Below are 15,824 nucleotides of genomic sequence, written 5' to 3'. Positions count from 1 at the left end.
TTCTCRGTGTGTGCGTACCTGAGTCACTCACAGAGATCCTTATGTGCATCCTGTGCTGCACTAAAATCTACTTTCTTGGAAAAATGTAGAACAAACACTCAGGCTGTGATCTCATTCCTGCCAGTGCCGGAGACAGGAGTCCCAGGGGCTTCACTGCAAATTAGATCCCCTGGAAAGAGACAGAGAGCCAGAACAGACCCGACCTCTCTGCCGTTCCTGGGAGCGAACTCGTTTTCTTCTGTGCCCTCCCTGCCTTGCCTCTGACAACTTTCCCAGTAAGATCTCCCCTCCTGCGTGTGCTGCCTCTTTCCTTTCCCTCCCAGCCCCAGGAGAAGTTCAGGACAGGTATTGACGGGTTTGCCAGGTCTTCCTGAGACAGAGTCCCTGTGAGCTGCCCGGCAGTAGTTGTTCCCATTCCCTGGGTCCCGTAGGTTTGGGTTTTTTGGTTTGTTTGTTTTGTTTTTTTTTTTCCAAAGGAGTATGTTTTGTTTTAATTCTGTTTTTCTCAGCCTCTGTTCTCATAACTCCATCCTGTTGCTCTTTTGGTCGGTTATACTTCAGCTGTAACATAACTCTGTGATTTCATTTTGGTGCCGCTTACTTCATCCGAAAAGGAACTCGCTCTTCAAAGAAAACTTTTATTTCATTGTCTGCCACATATGCAAGAATTCCCTAAGGATCTGGGTTATTTATTATTTCACTCCCCCTCTCTGCTTTCCCCTGCTCCTCTCCAAAAGACTAACAGACACTAATCTCCTTTCATCAGGTTCCCTTCTTCCTAATTTTTTTTTTCTTTTTGCACAAAATGCTCGCCACTACCTTTAACACCTTATTGTGTCTGGAGTGATAATTACTTTCAGTTGCCGCAGCTGGTGCGTGGGGAGGCGTGCGGGCCCTGTAAATTGGGAATGGGCAACCTGGGTGGGATTGCAGAAAACACAGAGTTCGGCAAAATCAGAGACCACGACTGTAACGGGGACAGTTTTGTTTTCCTGATGTCTTTCTATTTTTTTCTTTTTTYTTTTTTTTTCATCGAACTCATCTTTGAGATGTATTATAGTGAGTCACCTCCGTGACAATTTGTGGTGTTTTTGTCAGAGGAAAGGACCAGCTGATGCACGTGACAGAAAATAAGAAAAATACGAGTTGGTACCTGACACACTTGGTTAAATCTCACATTTCAAACAACACACACGGACATATCTGGATAAGGGGACACGTGGGTCTGTCAACAGGTTTTAAGGTTCTCCGAGGCTTTCTTAATTTTTATTTTAATGTATACAGTACTACTCTGAACTCATGGAGTCTTAATTCAATCTTTTACTTCTGTCTTGTTTTAAGTGTAGGATTGAGGAGAAAATTTGGGCTTGTTGTGACAAAACAAAAAGGCTGGGTTATAACATTTCAAAAATAGAAGATTTTCCTACRTATATTTCCCTTTTATCTCTTTAGTTGTTATATTAGTAGCAAGCAGAAATTATTAATGCTRTTAGAGTATTTTTGTATGTTGTTTGTCTGTTGCAGTCTCTCATAGTGTATTGAGATGTTTTATACTCTTACTAACCATAAGGAAACTGGCACACGCTGTTCACTACATAAAATCAGGGTTTTATGAGACTAATTCATATGTGTTTTCTTAGATTTCCTAAAGTAAGCTCTACTAAATTATTTAATATACAACTTGAGATGCTTTTAATAAAMTGGTTTGCCATAATCAGCCCTCGCTGGTTTGAAACCCCACGTTTTGTCTGCTCTCCCATTCTGTGCTGGAGGCTGGCAGATGTTTCCCATGCCTACCTCAGGTTAGGAATAGGGTCCAGGTTTGGGAAAGGGGGGTCTGTAGTGCAGGAGGGGCAGTGGTCTTTTGCAGCTTTCMCACAGGTGAACAAAAAGCGTGGTTAATCCAAGACTCTCTGTTTGGTCGCCAAGCTTAGGTTGGAGTTAGGGTTGGGGTCAGAAGTGCTCAGGGTGACACGCTGGGAATGTCCCAGTTTCTGGGGGGGAACTTGGTGTCGTTGTCTGCTTTCAGCTGGAGYGAGGCCGTGCAGTAGAAAAAAACAGGGAGGCAGCAGCCGAGATGAGTGTGGGACTCTGCAAATTCCTGGAGATAAAACAAGAGCAAAGTATGACGGGCTTTGAAGGAATTATTCTTTTTGATTTGCAAGCAGTGTTGCGTTCCCAGGCCTCTCTGAGCTGGGGTCTGGGGCTCAGTAAAGGTTGTGGCTAAAATCAGGAAGAGTTAAGGCTTTTAATTTTGACAAACTATAATATTTTGCTACTTTCAGAAAAATAAATTGAGGGAAAGTATGAATATCTTCAGATTTCTTATGCATTATTTGTGGGCGCTGTAGGTACCAGGGCATATTTTGCCCAAGATTATCCCATTTGGGATAATACAAGGATGGTACAGTCAGAAAAATGGGGTACCCACATTCCAGAGCATAAACTGAATCAGTGTCTTCAGATCATTCCTTATTTATGGACCATTTGCACCAGGAGCTGAAAAATGAGTTGTTTTGGTATAGTGGGATGCTAAACTCCTTTGGGCTGTTGGGATGAGGCTGTTAGAAATGATACTAATTCCAGAATTGAACTGTGACTGCTCCAAGATCATGCAYGGAGCAATTTCTGTTTCATGTCAGGAATTTTGAAAAATACAAATCTTCTTCCCAGTGTAGCGGGAGAACTTGCCTCTTCCAACAGAGGCATCTCCATGAGTTGTAGGGTGACTGCTGGCTTTCTACCTGTATTTGAGAAAAAAATTTCCTTTTTCTAGGTGTTAACTTCACAAAAAATGCCATCTTTGCTGATTTGGCCCCTTGTGAAGAGCTCTCTAGCTGATAAATTCCTACAGTGTTTCAAGATTTCATCACTACATTTAAAAAAATCCCARGTTCAAGTGTCATTTTCAGGGTAATGATGGCATAGACCTTTTCTTTCTTTTGGGGCTAAAAACACCCTCCTTTTTTTTTCTTGTAGCAAGTTTCTCTATTACAATTTCCAAATAGGCATTGCAATTCTGAGYTGCAGTCAAAATCTTTGCTGGAGTCGAACAAGAATCCCAGGCACTTGACCAAAGCAGTATTTCACGAATATATTGTATTTATTTGAAAGATGATAATGCAATGCGGTCATCGTTTGCTTCACTACAGGTATAAATCCTCTAAAACCATTGCAGATGTGGCAGGGATATTGCAACCCATTAACCTAACAGAATGTAACTGTTTTTCTCTTGCAAGGCTTGTCTGACTGGGTCTTTTTCTTTTTTTGCTGGGAGCGTGGTTGCATCTGTTGGCTCTGTGTGTACATTGTGGCGCTGGGTTCCGTTGTCTGGGCCACCTCCCTGTGAATTAATGCTGAAATGGAGTGGCTTCAATCCCCACACCTTCCCTCCTCATCCCTCTGCGCTCACATTAAACTCAGCCWGCTGAGATCTTACTCAGAGTCTGGCACTTTTGTGCTGCCACCCGCTTGAGCGGGTATTTCTCAAGTGTTTGTGTGTATAACTCAGCGTGAGTATGCATGGTAGGGTCTGTCCCTTAAAAAAAAAAAAAATAAAAATTAAAATCAGTATTTATTATGGCACTTTGGTATGTGTTTAAGGTTCCTCCTTGTTGCCGGGTTTGTGTCCAAAATGGAATTACTAGTTTGCATCTTTGCTGATTGTGAATATGTCCACGAGGCTGAATTTCAGATGTAACCATTTATGAATCTGGCGTATATGCTGAATGCAGCATTTTGTGCAGGTCACGTGTTGTATACAAAACATCTGATAAAATGCTGCTCACAGTCTTACAGATCTTAGAAATCCTTTCCATATGTCTAATCTTAAATCCTTTCCATATGTCTCCATCTATACATGAGCACCAATTAGTCAATTAATCTGCCACCTTTATTTAATTAGATAATAAAGAAGAACTTTTTGAAGTTAAATCTTACTTCATTTTTCCAGGAATCAAAAATGACAACTAGTAGCAGCAACAAATTACAAGATAAATTTCCTAATCCACTCAGTGAATACATTAATATTACAGTATTTRCTGAGTTAAAACAAGTCCAACATTCAATATCCCCCTTCGCAAACAAAATACATTTGCGTGAATCCAAATAATTTTTTTTTTTTTCTTTACAAAAATGGCTCCGCATGGCAGTCCTGGAACAATTGCGAGACATTTTGACTCCTCGGTGTCCTTAGAAATTAACCCTGTGTTAATGAAAGTTCCTAAGCAAGGATCCCCGTGCAGTGGAAAGGCTGCCATGCCCCCCTCGGGGCAGCTCTCCAGCCGCTGTGCACGCAGGGCAGCCGGAGCAGGGGCCAAGGTGCTGCCTCCGTGTGTCCATCTCCATTGAACCTGTCTCATTAGCATGCCTCTGGGCTCCCCCAAGACATCCCATTTCATCTGAAAGCAAAATAGAACAGAAACTGCATGTTTCTGGCTTTGCTGCTGGCAGCTGTTACCTTTCCGGAGGGTGAAAAAAGAATGAAAAAAAAAAAAAATTAAAAAATTCCTCTGCCAGGTCCAGACCTGGAATAAATGAAAATAGCTACACTGAAGCCCACAGAGCAATATCCCTTTGCACCTAGGGAAGGTTTGTCCCGTGTATTTCTTACTTCAACTGCAAATAAACTCAATATAGAGGCATTAGTATTTTTAAAAGGTGAAAGGGATGTTATTTGCCTTTTTCTTGTAGCAGTACAAGAAAATTACTTTTTTTTTTTTTCTGTTTTCTGTGAGAAAATAGTTTTCTAATAATAACCCAGTATTAAGTGTCAGGTAGTCGCTTCATGATTTTCCGTGCTTTATTGCAGTCAGCTATGGGGAATGGGGTCAGATTTCCAACTCGCTGCAGAAGAGCTGCTTTTATTGGCTTGAGCATTGTTGTTTTCTGTCCATGAATTATCAGTTGCTTTGAAGACTGATCACTTCCTTTTGTGGGGATACTTGAGGAACGCACAACTTTTTTTTTTTTTTTGTACCTGGAGCCTTGTTAGCACAGCTTATTGAATATAACCCTCTTTGTTTGGAAGCGCAGAGAAGGCAGAATTTGGAAAGCGACTTTTTTTCCCGGGATTTTTTTTTCTCTGAATTCAGGGTGAACCAAACATAAAAAGTATTAGTGGCTCTTACGCTTTCACCTCGTTTCATAAAAGAAAKTACAATATGATCTATTTTATGTATATATTWAAAAAAMCMSRAMMWTTYCSAAWTWAMTKKYCYTKRAAARRWTTTTTTTTTTTAATAGGAACCTGAATATGGAGAAAATCCCTCTTAACTCTCAAGCAACTAATATGGATAGAAAGCTATTCCTCTGGCAAGTTTTTCAAAGTGAAAAGGAGAATTTAATTGATTCATATCCAAACGTTCAGATCATRCTTTGATGCTGTAGTGGAAGCAGTTTATCTGAATCCCTCTGTTTAGACAGATGAAATCATAACAGAATATGTATTTTACAAGTGATACGAAAGAAGGAACGGGAAGGGTAAAATWGCAACCAATATTCCCAACTAGAAAATGCACTTTAGGTCTTGTCGCAGTGGATTTTCACACRTGTACTCTAACAGAGTTGATAACTTCAGGCGGGCTCCTTGCGATCGTAAAATAAAGCACCRAGGTTTTTTAGGATGTGGGCCTTGGAGATTTCAAAGTTGAGCAAAAGAGATCAGGATTTTATATTTTTTTTTTTTTATCCTGCTCCTAGTTTTTCATATTTATGTATTAAGCTGCTTGTGTTAAGCTCTTCGCTAAGCAGTATTTCTGATCTATGCTGCAATTTGTCATGACATTTCTCTAGGCAGCTATTATAAAGATGTCTGCTTCTTTTTTTTTTTCTTAAACAAGAAAGCAGACTGCAAATAAGTCACTTGATTTTTAAATTACTATCAATTAAGAAAATGGAGTGTCAGGGTCCAGAAAATTGATAGCTGAATTCTGATCTTGGATCTGGAAAATACTGAGCCATAAAATATTCATACACAGACACACAGAAAAAAAAAAAAAAAAAAAAAAAAAAAGCTGATGTTATGTTCATCTGACCAACATATGTTGTTTGTGAGTGTCACTGGAGTTCCAGTTTTTAGAATATGGGGAAAAAAGATATTTGAGTGAAACAGGCAAGCAAGTGCATGATCTTATGATCACCTAAACAGGTTTTAATTTAGAAACTGTTGATACTGAAGCTGCTTTCCAAGTCTATTCAGTACAAGTCAGCGAAACTCGCAGTGACTTCGGCAGATCTCGTGTTTTCCTGCCAGTCTTTTCTAGCAGCTTGTCTGTTCTGCGTCCAGCCCGGGCAGAAACAGCACCTGCCTGCCTGGGTCCTTCCGCTGCCTGTCTCGGCACGAAATCCCACTGCTTTTCCACAGAGCCGTGCCTTTATCTTTGCTGCCCCCCAGCAAGGTGGTGAATTGTGAATTATTGTGAGCGGAGGGAGCCGGTGACAGCGGGGCGCGGGCAGCGCTCGGTCCCTCCGCATCCTTCATCCCTCATCCTCCATCCTTCATCCTCCATCCTTCATCCCTCACCCCGCTGCCACCGCGGGCTGTGCCTTCAGCACGATTGACACGAACCTTCCGACGTGTCTGGGTGTGCTCTGACCCGGGGCTGAACTCTTTTTGCAGCGTTTTCCGAGCKCTGTCCCCGCAAAGCCGCCCGTGTCCCCAAAAGCAGCATCCCCCAAGGAGAGGGACAGCCCGCCCGTCTCTGTTTGCGGGGTTGAGGTTGGGGAGAGGAACACGAGTGTTTAATGCACAGGTCACGGTGAACTGTTAAAAAAAAAAAAAAAAATCCTGCAAATCGTCAGAGGGTGGCAAACATTTCTGCTATTTAATTAAAAGTCTAATTGTACCTTTCAGATCCTTGCAAAAGGGAAAATGAAACAGTAAAATCCTGTCATAACAATGTTTGTTATGAGTTTGATCAAGTCTGAATTTCCAGAACTTCACTGTGGATTTCAACAGCCTTTGGGTCAGGACCTATCACCTTTATTTTCTCTACCTGAGCTCCGTTATCTTTGGATTTGTTTTTATTGTGCCTTTATTTTTTTTTTTCCTATTTGAAGTCTCGTCTTTTAATATTTTTCTCCTCTGGAACATGTGTATATCTTCATTGCTTCTTTAATGACTTCGTTTTTAAGAGTAAGATAGAAAGGTGGCAATTTCCATGCACAATTTACAATTAAACTAAAAGGAGATCTATTGGTTCCTACCCCGTTTTCAGCTGTAGTTTGAACATTTTCCTGTATACTAAAATGTTGCCTGTAAAAGCTGCAACATCCCCCCCCCCCCTTTCAGTTATTTAAACTTGATGTGATGTCCAGAGAGTGAATTCTCAAAAAAGGAAAAAAAAAAAAACAATTAAAATATGGAGTGAGGCGCATAGGTCCTGTAAAATTTACTTTTTCATCTTTATGTGTCATAAAAAAATTTTTGGAAGCATCGAACTGCATTGTTTGACTAAGGAAAAGTCCAGTAGCTGAATTTATAATGAAGAGCTGCTGRTTTATATTGCATTTAGCAGTGTGCTGGTCAGAACAAGCTTTACCCAGCCCCACTGGATGTGGGACTGAGCCTTGGGAATGAAGCCGGTCAGGGCTGGAACGASACAAAACTCTGTAGTCTGCAACAATCTGTCATTAACAAACTTTCCTTGTTTTATCTGCTGCCTCAGTAGCTCGTCCAGAGTTTCCTTTCTTCACAAATGAATTGTACCACAGTCCTGYACTAAATACGAGGTGGGGGATCTTTACTCCCTGAAATATTAATGGAGCAGAATTTTTTGCTGTGAGACAGACTGGATTTTTCAGTGGTGGTTTTTTATTTTTTTTTTCTMCCCTCCATCTAACAAAGGTCCCTTCTTGTCAGTCAGCTTTGTAAAAGCAGAGGAAGCACCGAACACATTAGAAACCAAGATATGAGAGAACCCAACAAAAAACCTTCTTTAAAAAAAAAATACTTTTGAACTTCAGAGAGGATGCAGTGCTTGCTTTGCTGTGAACACAGGGTTGGAGAGTWTTTTTTTCTTTTTAACAGACATGTGTAGCACATTTGTTTCAGTTTTATATCCGCTGTCATAATATGATGGTTTTATTCGGGTTTTAAACATGCTTCGGCTGGAAACCCTACATCTTTAAATTAGGCAACCCTGGTGCCTTTGCGATTTCCCTAGCTGCACTCTCTCACCTTACCCAGGTGCATGTTAAATCAGTATTAATGACAATATCATCCTTCTGCAGTCATCTCCTGCCTGCAATTTGGTTTTAATTACCCACCACGTTGTCTTTCCCCCTCACTGACAGCCATTAAATAGGGAATGACACCAGAGCTGTGCTGGTGTCGAATAGACACTTCACCAGGGTGGTTGGTTCTTTTTTTTTTTTTTTTTTTTTTTTTTTTTTTCCCTTTTTTTTTTTTTTTTTTTTTTTTTTTTTTTTTTTTTTTTTTTTTTTTTTTTTTAATAATTAAAAAAATCCTTCCATAAAGCAGGCTGCAGTGCCTCCTCGTGGTAGTCATCAGGAAAAAAATAAAAAGGGATTATTTTGCTCTGGCTTGTTTTGATGGCTGAACGATGCTTGCTTTGGCTCAGCTAGAGCTCTTGGGGAGAGGGAAAAACCAGCATGATCCTTAAGAGASAGAGGAAAAACAGCACTTAAAGATTAAGGCCTGATTGGGACACGCTGAAGTGTCTCCTGGCTGGAATCTTACAGGAACTTTGATGTGGTATTTAAGGCTTGTCTGGCAGCCTGGAGGAGCTGCTGGGAGGCAGGAGCCCGGTCAGAGCCGGTAGTCAGGGAATGAAGGGCTGGAAGCAGAGCTGCTGGCAGGGGTGACCCTGCTCCTGTCACCGTGCCCTGCTCTGTGCCCGCATCCCTGTGCTGCTCCCTGCCCTGTTCCCACATCCCTGCCCCAGATCTCTGCCCTCATCGCTGCTTTAACCCCTGCCCTCATCCCTTTCCTGTATTTCTCCCCCCCCATCCCTGCCTCACATCCCTGCCCTGTTTCCTGCTCCCTGCCTTCATCCCTGCCCTCACCCCTTTCCTGCATCCCTGCCCGGCATCCTGTCCTGCTCCCCGCATCCCTGCCCTGCTCCCCACATCCCTGCCCCAGATCTCTGCCCTCATCGCTGCTTTAACCCCTGCCCTCATCCCTTTCCTCGATTTCTCCCCCCCATCCCTGCCTCACATCCCTGCCCTGTTCCCTGCCCTCACCCCTTTCCTGCATCCCTGCCCCACATTCCTGCCCACTCCCCTGCACTCAGAGATTTGACAACTGGTTTTTTTTCCTCTGGTTCTCTGTCACCGAGTAGAATCGTACATAAACACGAGCAGTAGGAATTTTTCCTGCCAGACAAGGCCTTTTAAACTGACTCTAAAAAAACCTCTAAATTMCTTTCCCTTTGGCCAGTGGTTTGAAATAGCCTTGCCTTGCACCCCCCTCCCCAACATTGATATTTACCCCCCCGGGAGGATTTATCTGTGTGAACTAAGTTCTTGCTGGAAAGATTTAATTCTAGTCCYGTTGCGTGAACTTTTGTGGTATTAATCTTGATTTATAATGTGAAAACTGGTGGTAGAGCCTGACCTAAGATTTTCTCTGTCAGCCTGATCCTGTCCTGGTCTCTGTGCGAGTTCAATTCTCAGCAAGGTCAGTTGGAAGGACACTAAGAAAGAAAATTGGGCAGTGATTAGTGAAAATATCTAAATATCTATCTACGAGAAAGAATGAAAAAAAATTAAAATATTATTGTGGATTGGACCGAACTATTTAAACTGATAAATTTCTTATTCTTGTTTTCCCATCAGGAAAATTAGATGGAAAAAAATAAAAAGTTTATTGGAAGGAAATTTAAAAAAAAAAAGTCTGGTAAAGATGGCTTGTGAAACAATCACTGCTCATCCACRTTTTGTTTCAGACATGGACAATATTTGATCTTGTTAAATGTCAGTTGCATTGATTTGATTTGAGGGGCCTGGATTGTAAATCACTAAATACTTGCCCTGTAAATTTGTTGGTCCTTTCAAGAGAATTTCTGACTGAAACTTGAGGCTTATAGCAGTGAATCTTCCAGGAGGGTTTATTCTCTGATAGAGCTTCCACATATTGGTTTACAGTTGTACCAAGAGTCCCCTTAGAATGTTTTTTTTTTTTCCCTTTCCTAATATGAAACTTGATGCTTGGAAAATCTGATAAGTGAGTTTCATTTCCCTGGAAATTTATTGCTTCTATTTCCAAGTGCAAGGAAATAAAACAAGTAAAAACAATAAGCAGTCTGTAAGGAGGGTATTAATGAGGGGTCACTCTTTTCTCATGTAGGCTCGAGCTCAGGAGAAAAGGAGAAAGGAGGTGCTTCGGGGGCAATCTAAATGGCTGGTGCAGTATATTTTGCTTTATTTATTTGGTARGATCAACTCTGTTCTGTTTCCCTCTTTAAAATGTGCTCTCCAATTCCGAACTGGATATTTATGACAAGTAACACAAAGTCTTTTCTTCAGGTAGTGGGAACTCCTTTGACTCCAGCCCAGAGACTGGCTGGTTTTTAGCTGACAAAAGACTATTTATGCTGCTTCTCTGAGCATCTCTGAAATCAGAAGAGCCCATTTGTACATGTAAAAAAAGATGCCATAGAATTCCAGCGTCCCATCCTTATTCCAATGGAGAACCACATTATGCTCTAATTCCCTATTCTTTCATTTGGAAATGATGGTGTTCTTCGCTTCATCCTGGTAATTGCTGTACAATGCTAAGGAGCTGCCAAGTTCCACTGCAGGACTCATTATATTTAGTAAGGGTGGAAAAAATTGCCATCTATTGAGCATTTTTTGTGGGAAAAGAGCTGGGCTCCACAACACTGCAGATGTGCATCCCTGCAGTTTCATCCCTCAGCGAGACAGACTGTCCATTTTGAGTTCAGAGAGGACAGTTTGGAGGATAAACGTGACAAGAAGAGACTTCAGTGGAGGAAAATTTTAGTGCTGACAATGTCACTTTGATTTTTGGACTTCTTTTGCGCCAGTTCCCTGCACTTCCCCTCGTTTGCTTAGGAAAGTTGTACTCGTTTGGGCTGTCTTAATTTTTTTTTTTTNTTTTTTTTTTTTTTTTTTTTTTTTTTTTTTTTTTTTGTTTGGTGCAGCAGTGGCTTAGTTGTGTGTTGTATATGTGATGCCTTTTTATAGACTCCATAGCAGGTTTATTTTTAAATGTATTTTCTCCAGGGATGGGCACACAGTTTACTCAAAATTTACCATATGCTTTGCATCTCCAGTAAAACAGTTGTAGAAAATACCATATTTTTAAATCTGGTGAGTTGTGAAGGATCAGAGAGAGGCTGGATGGAGAACAGGAGTTAAAACTATAGATGCTCAGAAACTTCCTGGAGTAAACTGCCATGAAGGAGCTCRAGAGGGAATATTGAAAACATCATTGTGCTTTTCAGGTTGTAGGCCTTGAACCTGCAAACACTTGTGCATGTAAATGACTTTATATAGGTAAAGTAAACGCTTTGAACTCAAAAGGGCTGCTTGCATATGGAAAGTTTTTTATGTAAGAGCCTGCAAGATTAAATCTCTGGTTGGTGTTTGATTAACGTTTAATACTCCATGGCTGTCCTGCCTTGGGGACAATCCAGAGGGACTTTCAGAGGAGGAAACTCAGGAGTTGAACATGAAAATGAGCTTTTGGCCCATTAGTTAAGTTTAGATTTTGAGCTTCAAGATTATTTAAATTTTTTATTATTTTTTTGAGTTTAAAAACAAAAGTCAAAGCTATCTCTTTCCAACAGGAAGTCTTAGTTTGTGATACATGTTGCTGTTTAGGCTTCTTTTTCTTCAAGTAAAAAAGTCTTGAATTTAATTCACAACATTTTATGCTTTTTATTCTGCCTTGCTCATCTTCAGTATCTAAGGAACAGTGAAAGGAATGTGCAAATACAGTAATGTCTTTTAGAMAGTAATATTGCCTTTAAAAAAATTGTCCTGATCTTTGATCTTCTCGCTCAACGTTTTACCCAAATCAGCATCAATTTTTAGAGATTTTGATCAACTTAACATTACTGTTTTTTTCTAAAAGGCCACAGAACACAACCCACACCCCACAGAAGTTACTAAGATTTTTTCGTTGGGTTTATCTGAAGGTGATTTAAATCCCATACAAGTTAGAGGASTCCTAACTACAGGAAATACAGGAATTCTTCATATGAAATATGAAATTCTTTGGTTGTAACTGTGCCTGTAGGACCACACAATCTACAATTGCTATGAGAMTTCTGTGCAAATTATTCGTCAACCCTTGAGCAGAGTTTGTGACAGTGCTGGCAAACAATGGATTTAAAGAATGTTTTGAGGAAGTGTCTGTGTTTATATGGGAAGKAGTAAATGGGTGTGAGTAAGACATTATGAAGAATGAAGATGGGGAAATGCATCCTGCAGGAATGGGGGAGCACAYGGAGAGTCTTTTTGTCTGGAGAAGTCAGTTTTTATGCTGGTTTTTGGGGRAAAAAAGCTGCTTTTTAGTGAGTCTGCCTGGATCTTCATAGTTCATCCAAGGGAAAGGCCATTCCCGCTGATTTTCTTGGTTTATTTGATTCCAAACCACTTTCCCTCTTCTCTCTTTACACACACACACCTGTCTACTGACATCTTAAAGCAATCCTTGTTATTTAGCACATCTCTGGCACTGCTGCTTTGTGCATAAAATAGAAATAGTGTTGTGTCAGCCTGCTGGGCTGAGAGCTCCTCCTGGGCCGTGGTTGTTTTGCTGGGCTGTGTGAGTTCACTCTTGGAGGACAGACGAGTAACCAGGGGTGAAATCCACCTCTGTGCTGGGTAAACATTTAAACTTTATGATCCTTGTCCTAGCCCTGTGCATAAGGGTGAATTTCATCCTCCATAAATGTAAAGTCTTCCTGTGTTATTGCAGTTGCCTCTCCCCATTTCCCATTATCTTTGAACCCCCTCTCCATCATTAAGCTTTCTTTTAGGTATCCAGGAAAATGTCATTCTCTTCTCCCYTTTCTCTGACTGGCCTCTGGTTATATTCGAAAATAAAATTAATCTCAAGGGGAAAATAGCACTTAAAATTATTACTACTGTTTAGCTTACTAAAGTGATTTGCTCTCCGTGACCTGTCTCGGGCTGATCCTTGTACAAATCAAATCAGCACACAAAACAGCACTGGGAAACGGTTTCCAGACTCAGAATTTCACAGCTCCTGAACCTTTTGAATGTCACAAGCAAATCAAAAATGAACATATTGGTTTATTTGTCTCTTTAGATCCCAGGCAGTGCTTTTTTTTTTAATTTAAAGGCACGTGTTCTCCCGTGCTCCATATGAAGTGTATGAATAAGCCAGCTGTAATGCTTCTGGGTGAGCCCATGCTCAAATGTTTTGCTGAGTGGGGGCTGGAGGAAGTTTCCATCCACTTCCAAGTCTGTCCCTGTGTTGTGGGGGATTAATGTCACCCTTGACCTCCAACAGTTTCTCATTAAGCTGTCTAAAATATGAACTCTTACCAAGCGCCTGCTCTTCATTTTAATTTGATGGGTTTATCAGCAGGCTGGAGGAGACAGCTTGTGGATAGACCAGGCTTCCATGATATTTCCCTGAGGCTCAGCTCGTTCCCAGCCAGGGGCACTGGGATGGCACAGCCCCTGGAGCCCTGTGCGTGTCCTCAGAGCTGCAGCAGAGCCAGTTCATTTGTGATGCCTCTCAGCTGTGAATGGGTGGAGGTGTTGGAGCTCTCTGCTGTCCTTCTGCACTCTCAAAGGCAGCTCTCTGCATTCATGGCTGTCCCTTTTCACGCTCAGGAGCAGCTCAAACCACTCTAATTTAGGTGTCTCCCTGGCATGCTCTGTTGCACGGTGCTGGTGCATCCTCAAGGCTCCAGCTCCACAAGGAATCAATGCCAATCCAACAGTGACACACAGAATATGTCACTCCCATTGTTTGGCTCTGACCCCATTCCCTTCCTGACCTTGCTGGGATGCAGGATGCTGCAAGGATCCCCTTTCCCCTTGAAGCCCTTCCCATTCCAATTCAGCACATAAATACCAACGCCTGTGAAATTTAGGGAATGACATTACAAAACCCATGRCAACAATTTGTTCATCTTGTGGTGACCTCTTGTGGAGTCATTTAGAAATCAGGCTTGATCTTTCATGATGGTGCATTCCAGAGAGAGGAAGACAGGAGTCACAGTCCGAAATGTTCTCAGGTTTGGAGGAACAGTCAGCTCCTGCTGAAGGACACATGGTCTCCCGTGGGCTCTTTGTGTCTGGGTTTGATGGCAGGGTCATTTCCTTGTCTCTTTGTCCTCACCTTCTGTCTTTGTGTGTAAAACCCACTTCTTGGCTCTCAAGCAGAGGTTTATCTTCAAGGAACTGGCGTTAAAACCCAAAGTGTGTTATAGCAATCGATCTGCACCTTATGGGAAAGATCCCGGCTTYTGTGTCACCCCATTTTTTACATTGTCGTTCTGCACATATGGTAGACATCAGAGTGATTGCACAGCCTGCAAGGTGCAGCTAGGTGTGAATTGTTTAAAACAGGACTGCCACCAAGTTCATATCCAGCTCCGTATTTGGAAAATCTAGAAGTGATTGTTCTTCACCTCCTGCCCATGTCTAATGCATAAAATCAAAACCTTTCATGCCATTCACATTTTTTTTCTGTGCCAATCCTGCTCAAAGCCAACCTTTATTTTTCATTAATTCTTGCAAGGCTTGAAGCTGCTCCCAATGAAACCAATTGCCAAACTGATTGTGGAAGCCAGATCAAATCTGTAGCGTAATTTCCCCCCTGCATTTTTTATTGTACTTGCTCCAAGTCATTCCTGTCTCATGCAAACTACAATAACCACGGCAAGCGTTTACTTGTGGGAAAAATTATCTCAACTTCCTCTCTGTGCATGTAATATCTGACAATGTACTGTACTGAATAGCATATTGAGAAATGTCATTGGTTATTCAGGRTTTAACGTGATGAGCCATTCCATTCTTCTCTTCATTGAGACCAATTTATTCTTACGCTCAGATAAAATTACAGCGCTCTAAATAATAAAATAAATAAGTTCCATGACCTGCTGTGAGAAGGATCCCCTTTGCAATGATAGTTCTAAAAGCACGGGTCGAGGTTTTTTCCTTTTTTATCCTCCATTTGTTTTGTTTTTCATTTTTTTGGCTTTATTATTTGGTCACTAAGCAAAAGGTTTGCTGGGTGGCTTTTTTTATAAGCTTGAGGGAGAATATGAATGTCATAAATATTTCATTTTCCTAGCACATCTTGCATTGTTCCTCACTTTCAGGCCTTGCCAGCAGTCAACACAGTAGTAAATTTCAGCACCTGTGGACCTTTTTCTGTAATTTATGATTTCCATTAGATTTCCATTAGAGATGGACTAAAACAGTTTAGAAAAGTGCTAGCACCTTCAGCCATACGGATCCTGCCTGCCTCCAGGGGAGGAGGGCTGGATTTTGCTGTCTGTGCCCACGGCTGCTGCCAAAGGTTTGGGACTTCMCTTGGAGCTATTGGGTCTCAATGCCAGCCAAAATGCCTCCTTGGAGAGGAGGTACCATAGCTGGGAAAGGAAGGGCAGGTTGAAAATAGAAAACTGGGTAAAAATGATGCTGCTTGTTCCTTTCTGCCCCTGGGAGCTTGAGTGCAAATTTAGCCCGGAGTGGCCGGGTTTGTTGGGTCATCACAAGTGTCTGTAATTCAACAGCCATGCATTTTTATTGGCAGCACTCCATCCTGAGTTTTTTGGGGTGCCYTTCCTCTCCTTCCAGCTCTCCTCCTCACACACCTGGTGCAGGGTTTTGATGGTCGCTGTTTTTTT

Source organism: Malurus melanocephalus, unplaced genomic scaffold (genome assembly GCF_030028575.1).
Source record: "Malurus melanocephalus ecotype Western Australia unplaced genomic scaffold, MMel_1.1 scaffold_431, whole genome shotgun sequence".
NCBI lineage: Eukaryota > Metazoa > Chordata > Aves > Passeriformes > Maluridae > Malurus > Malurus melanocephalus.
This window is presented reverse-complemented; position numbering follows the sequence as displayed.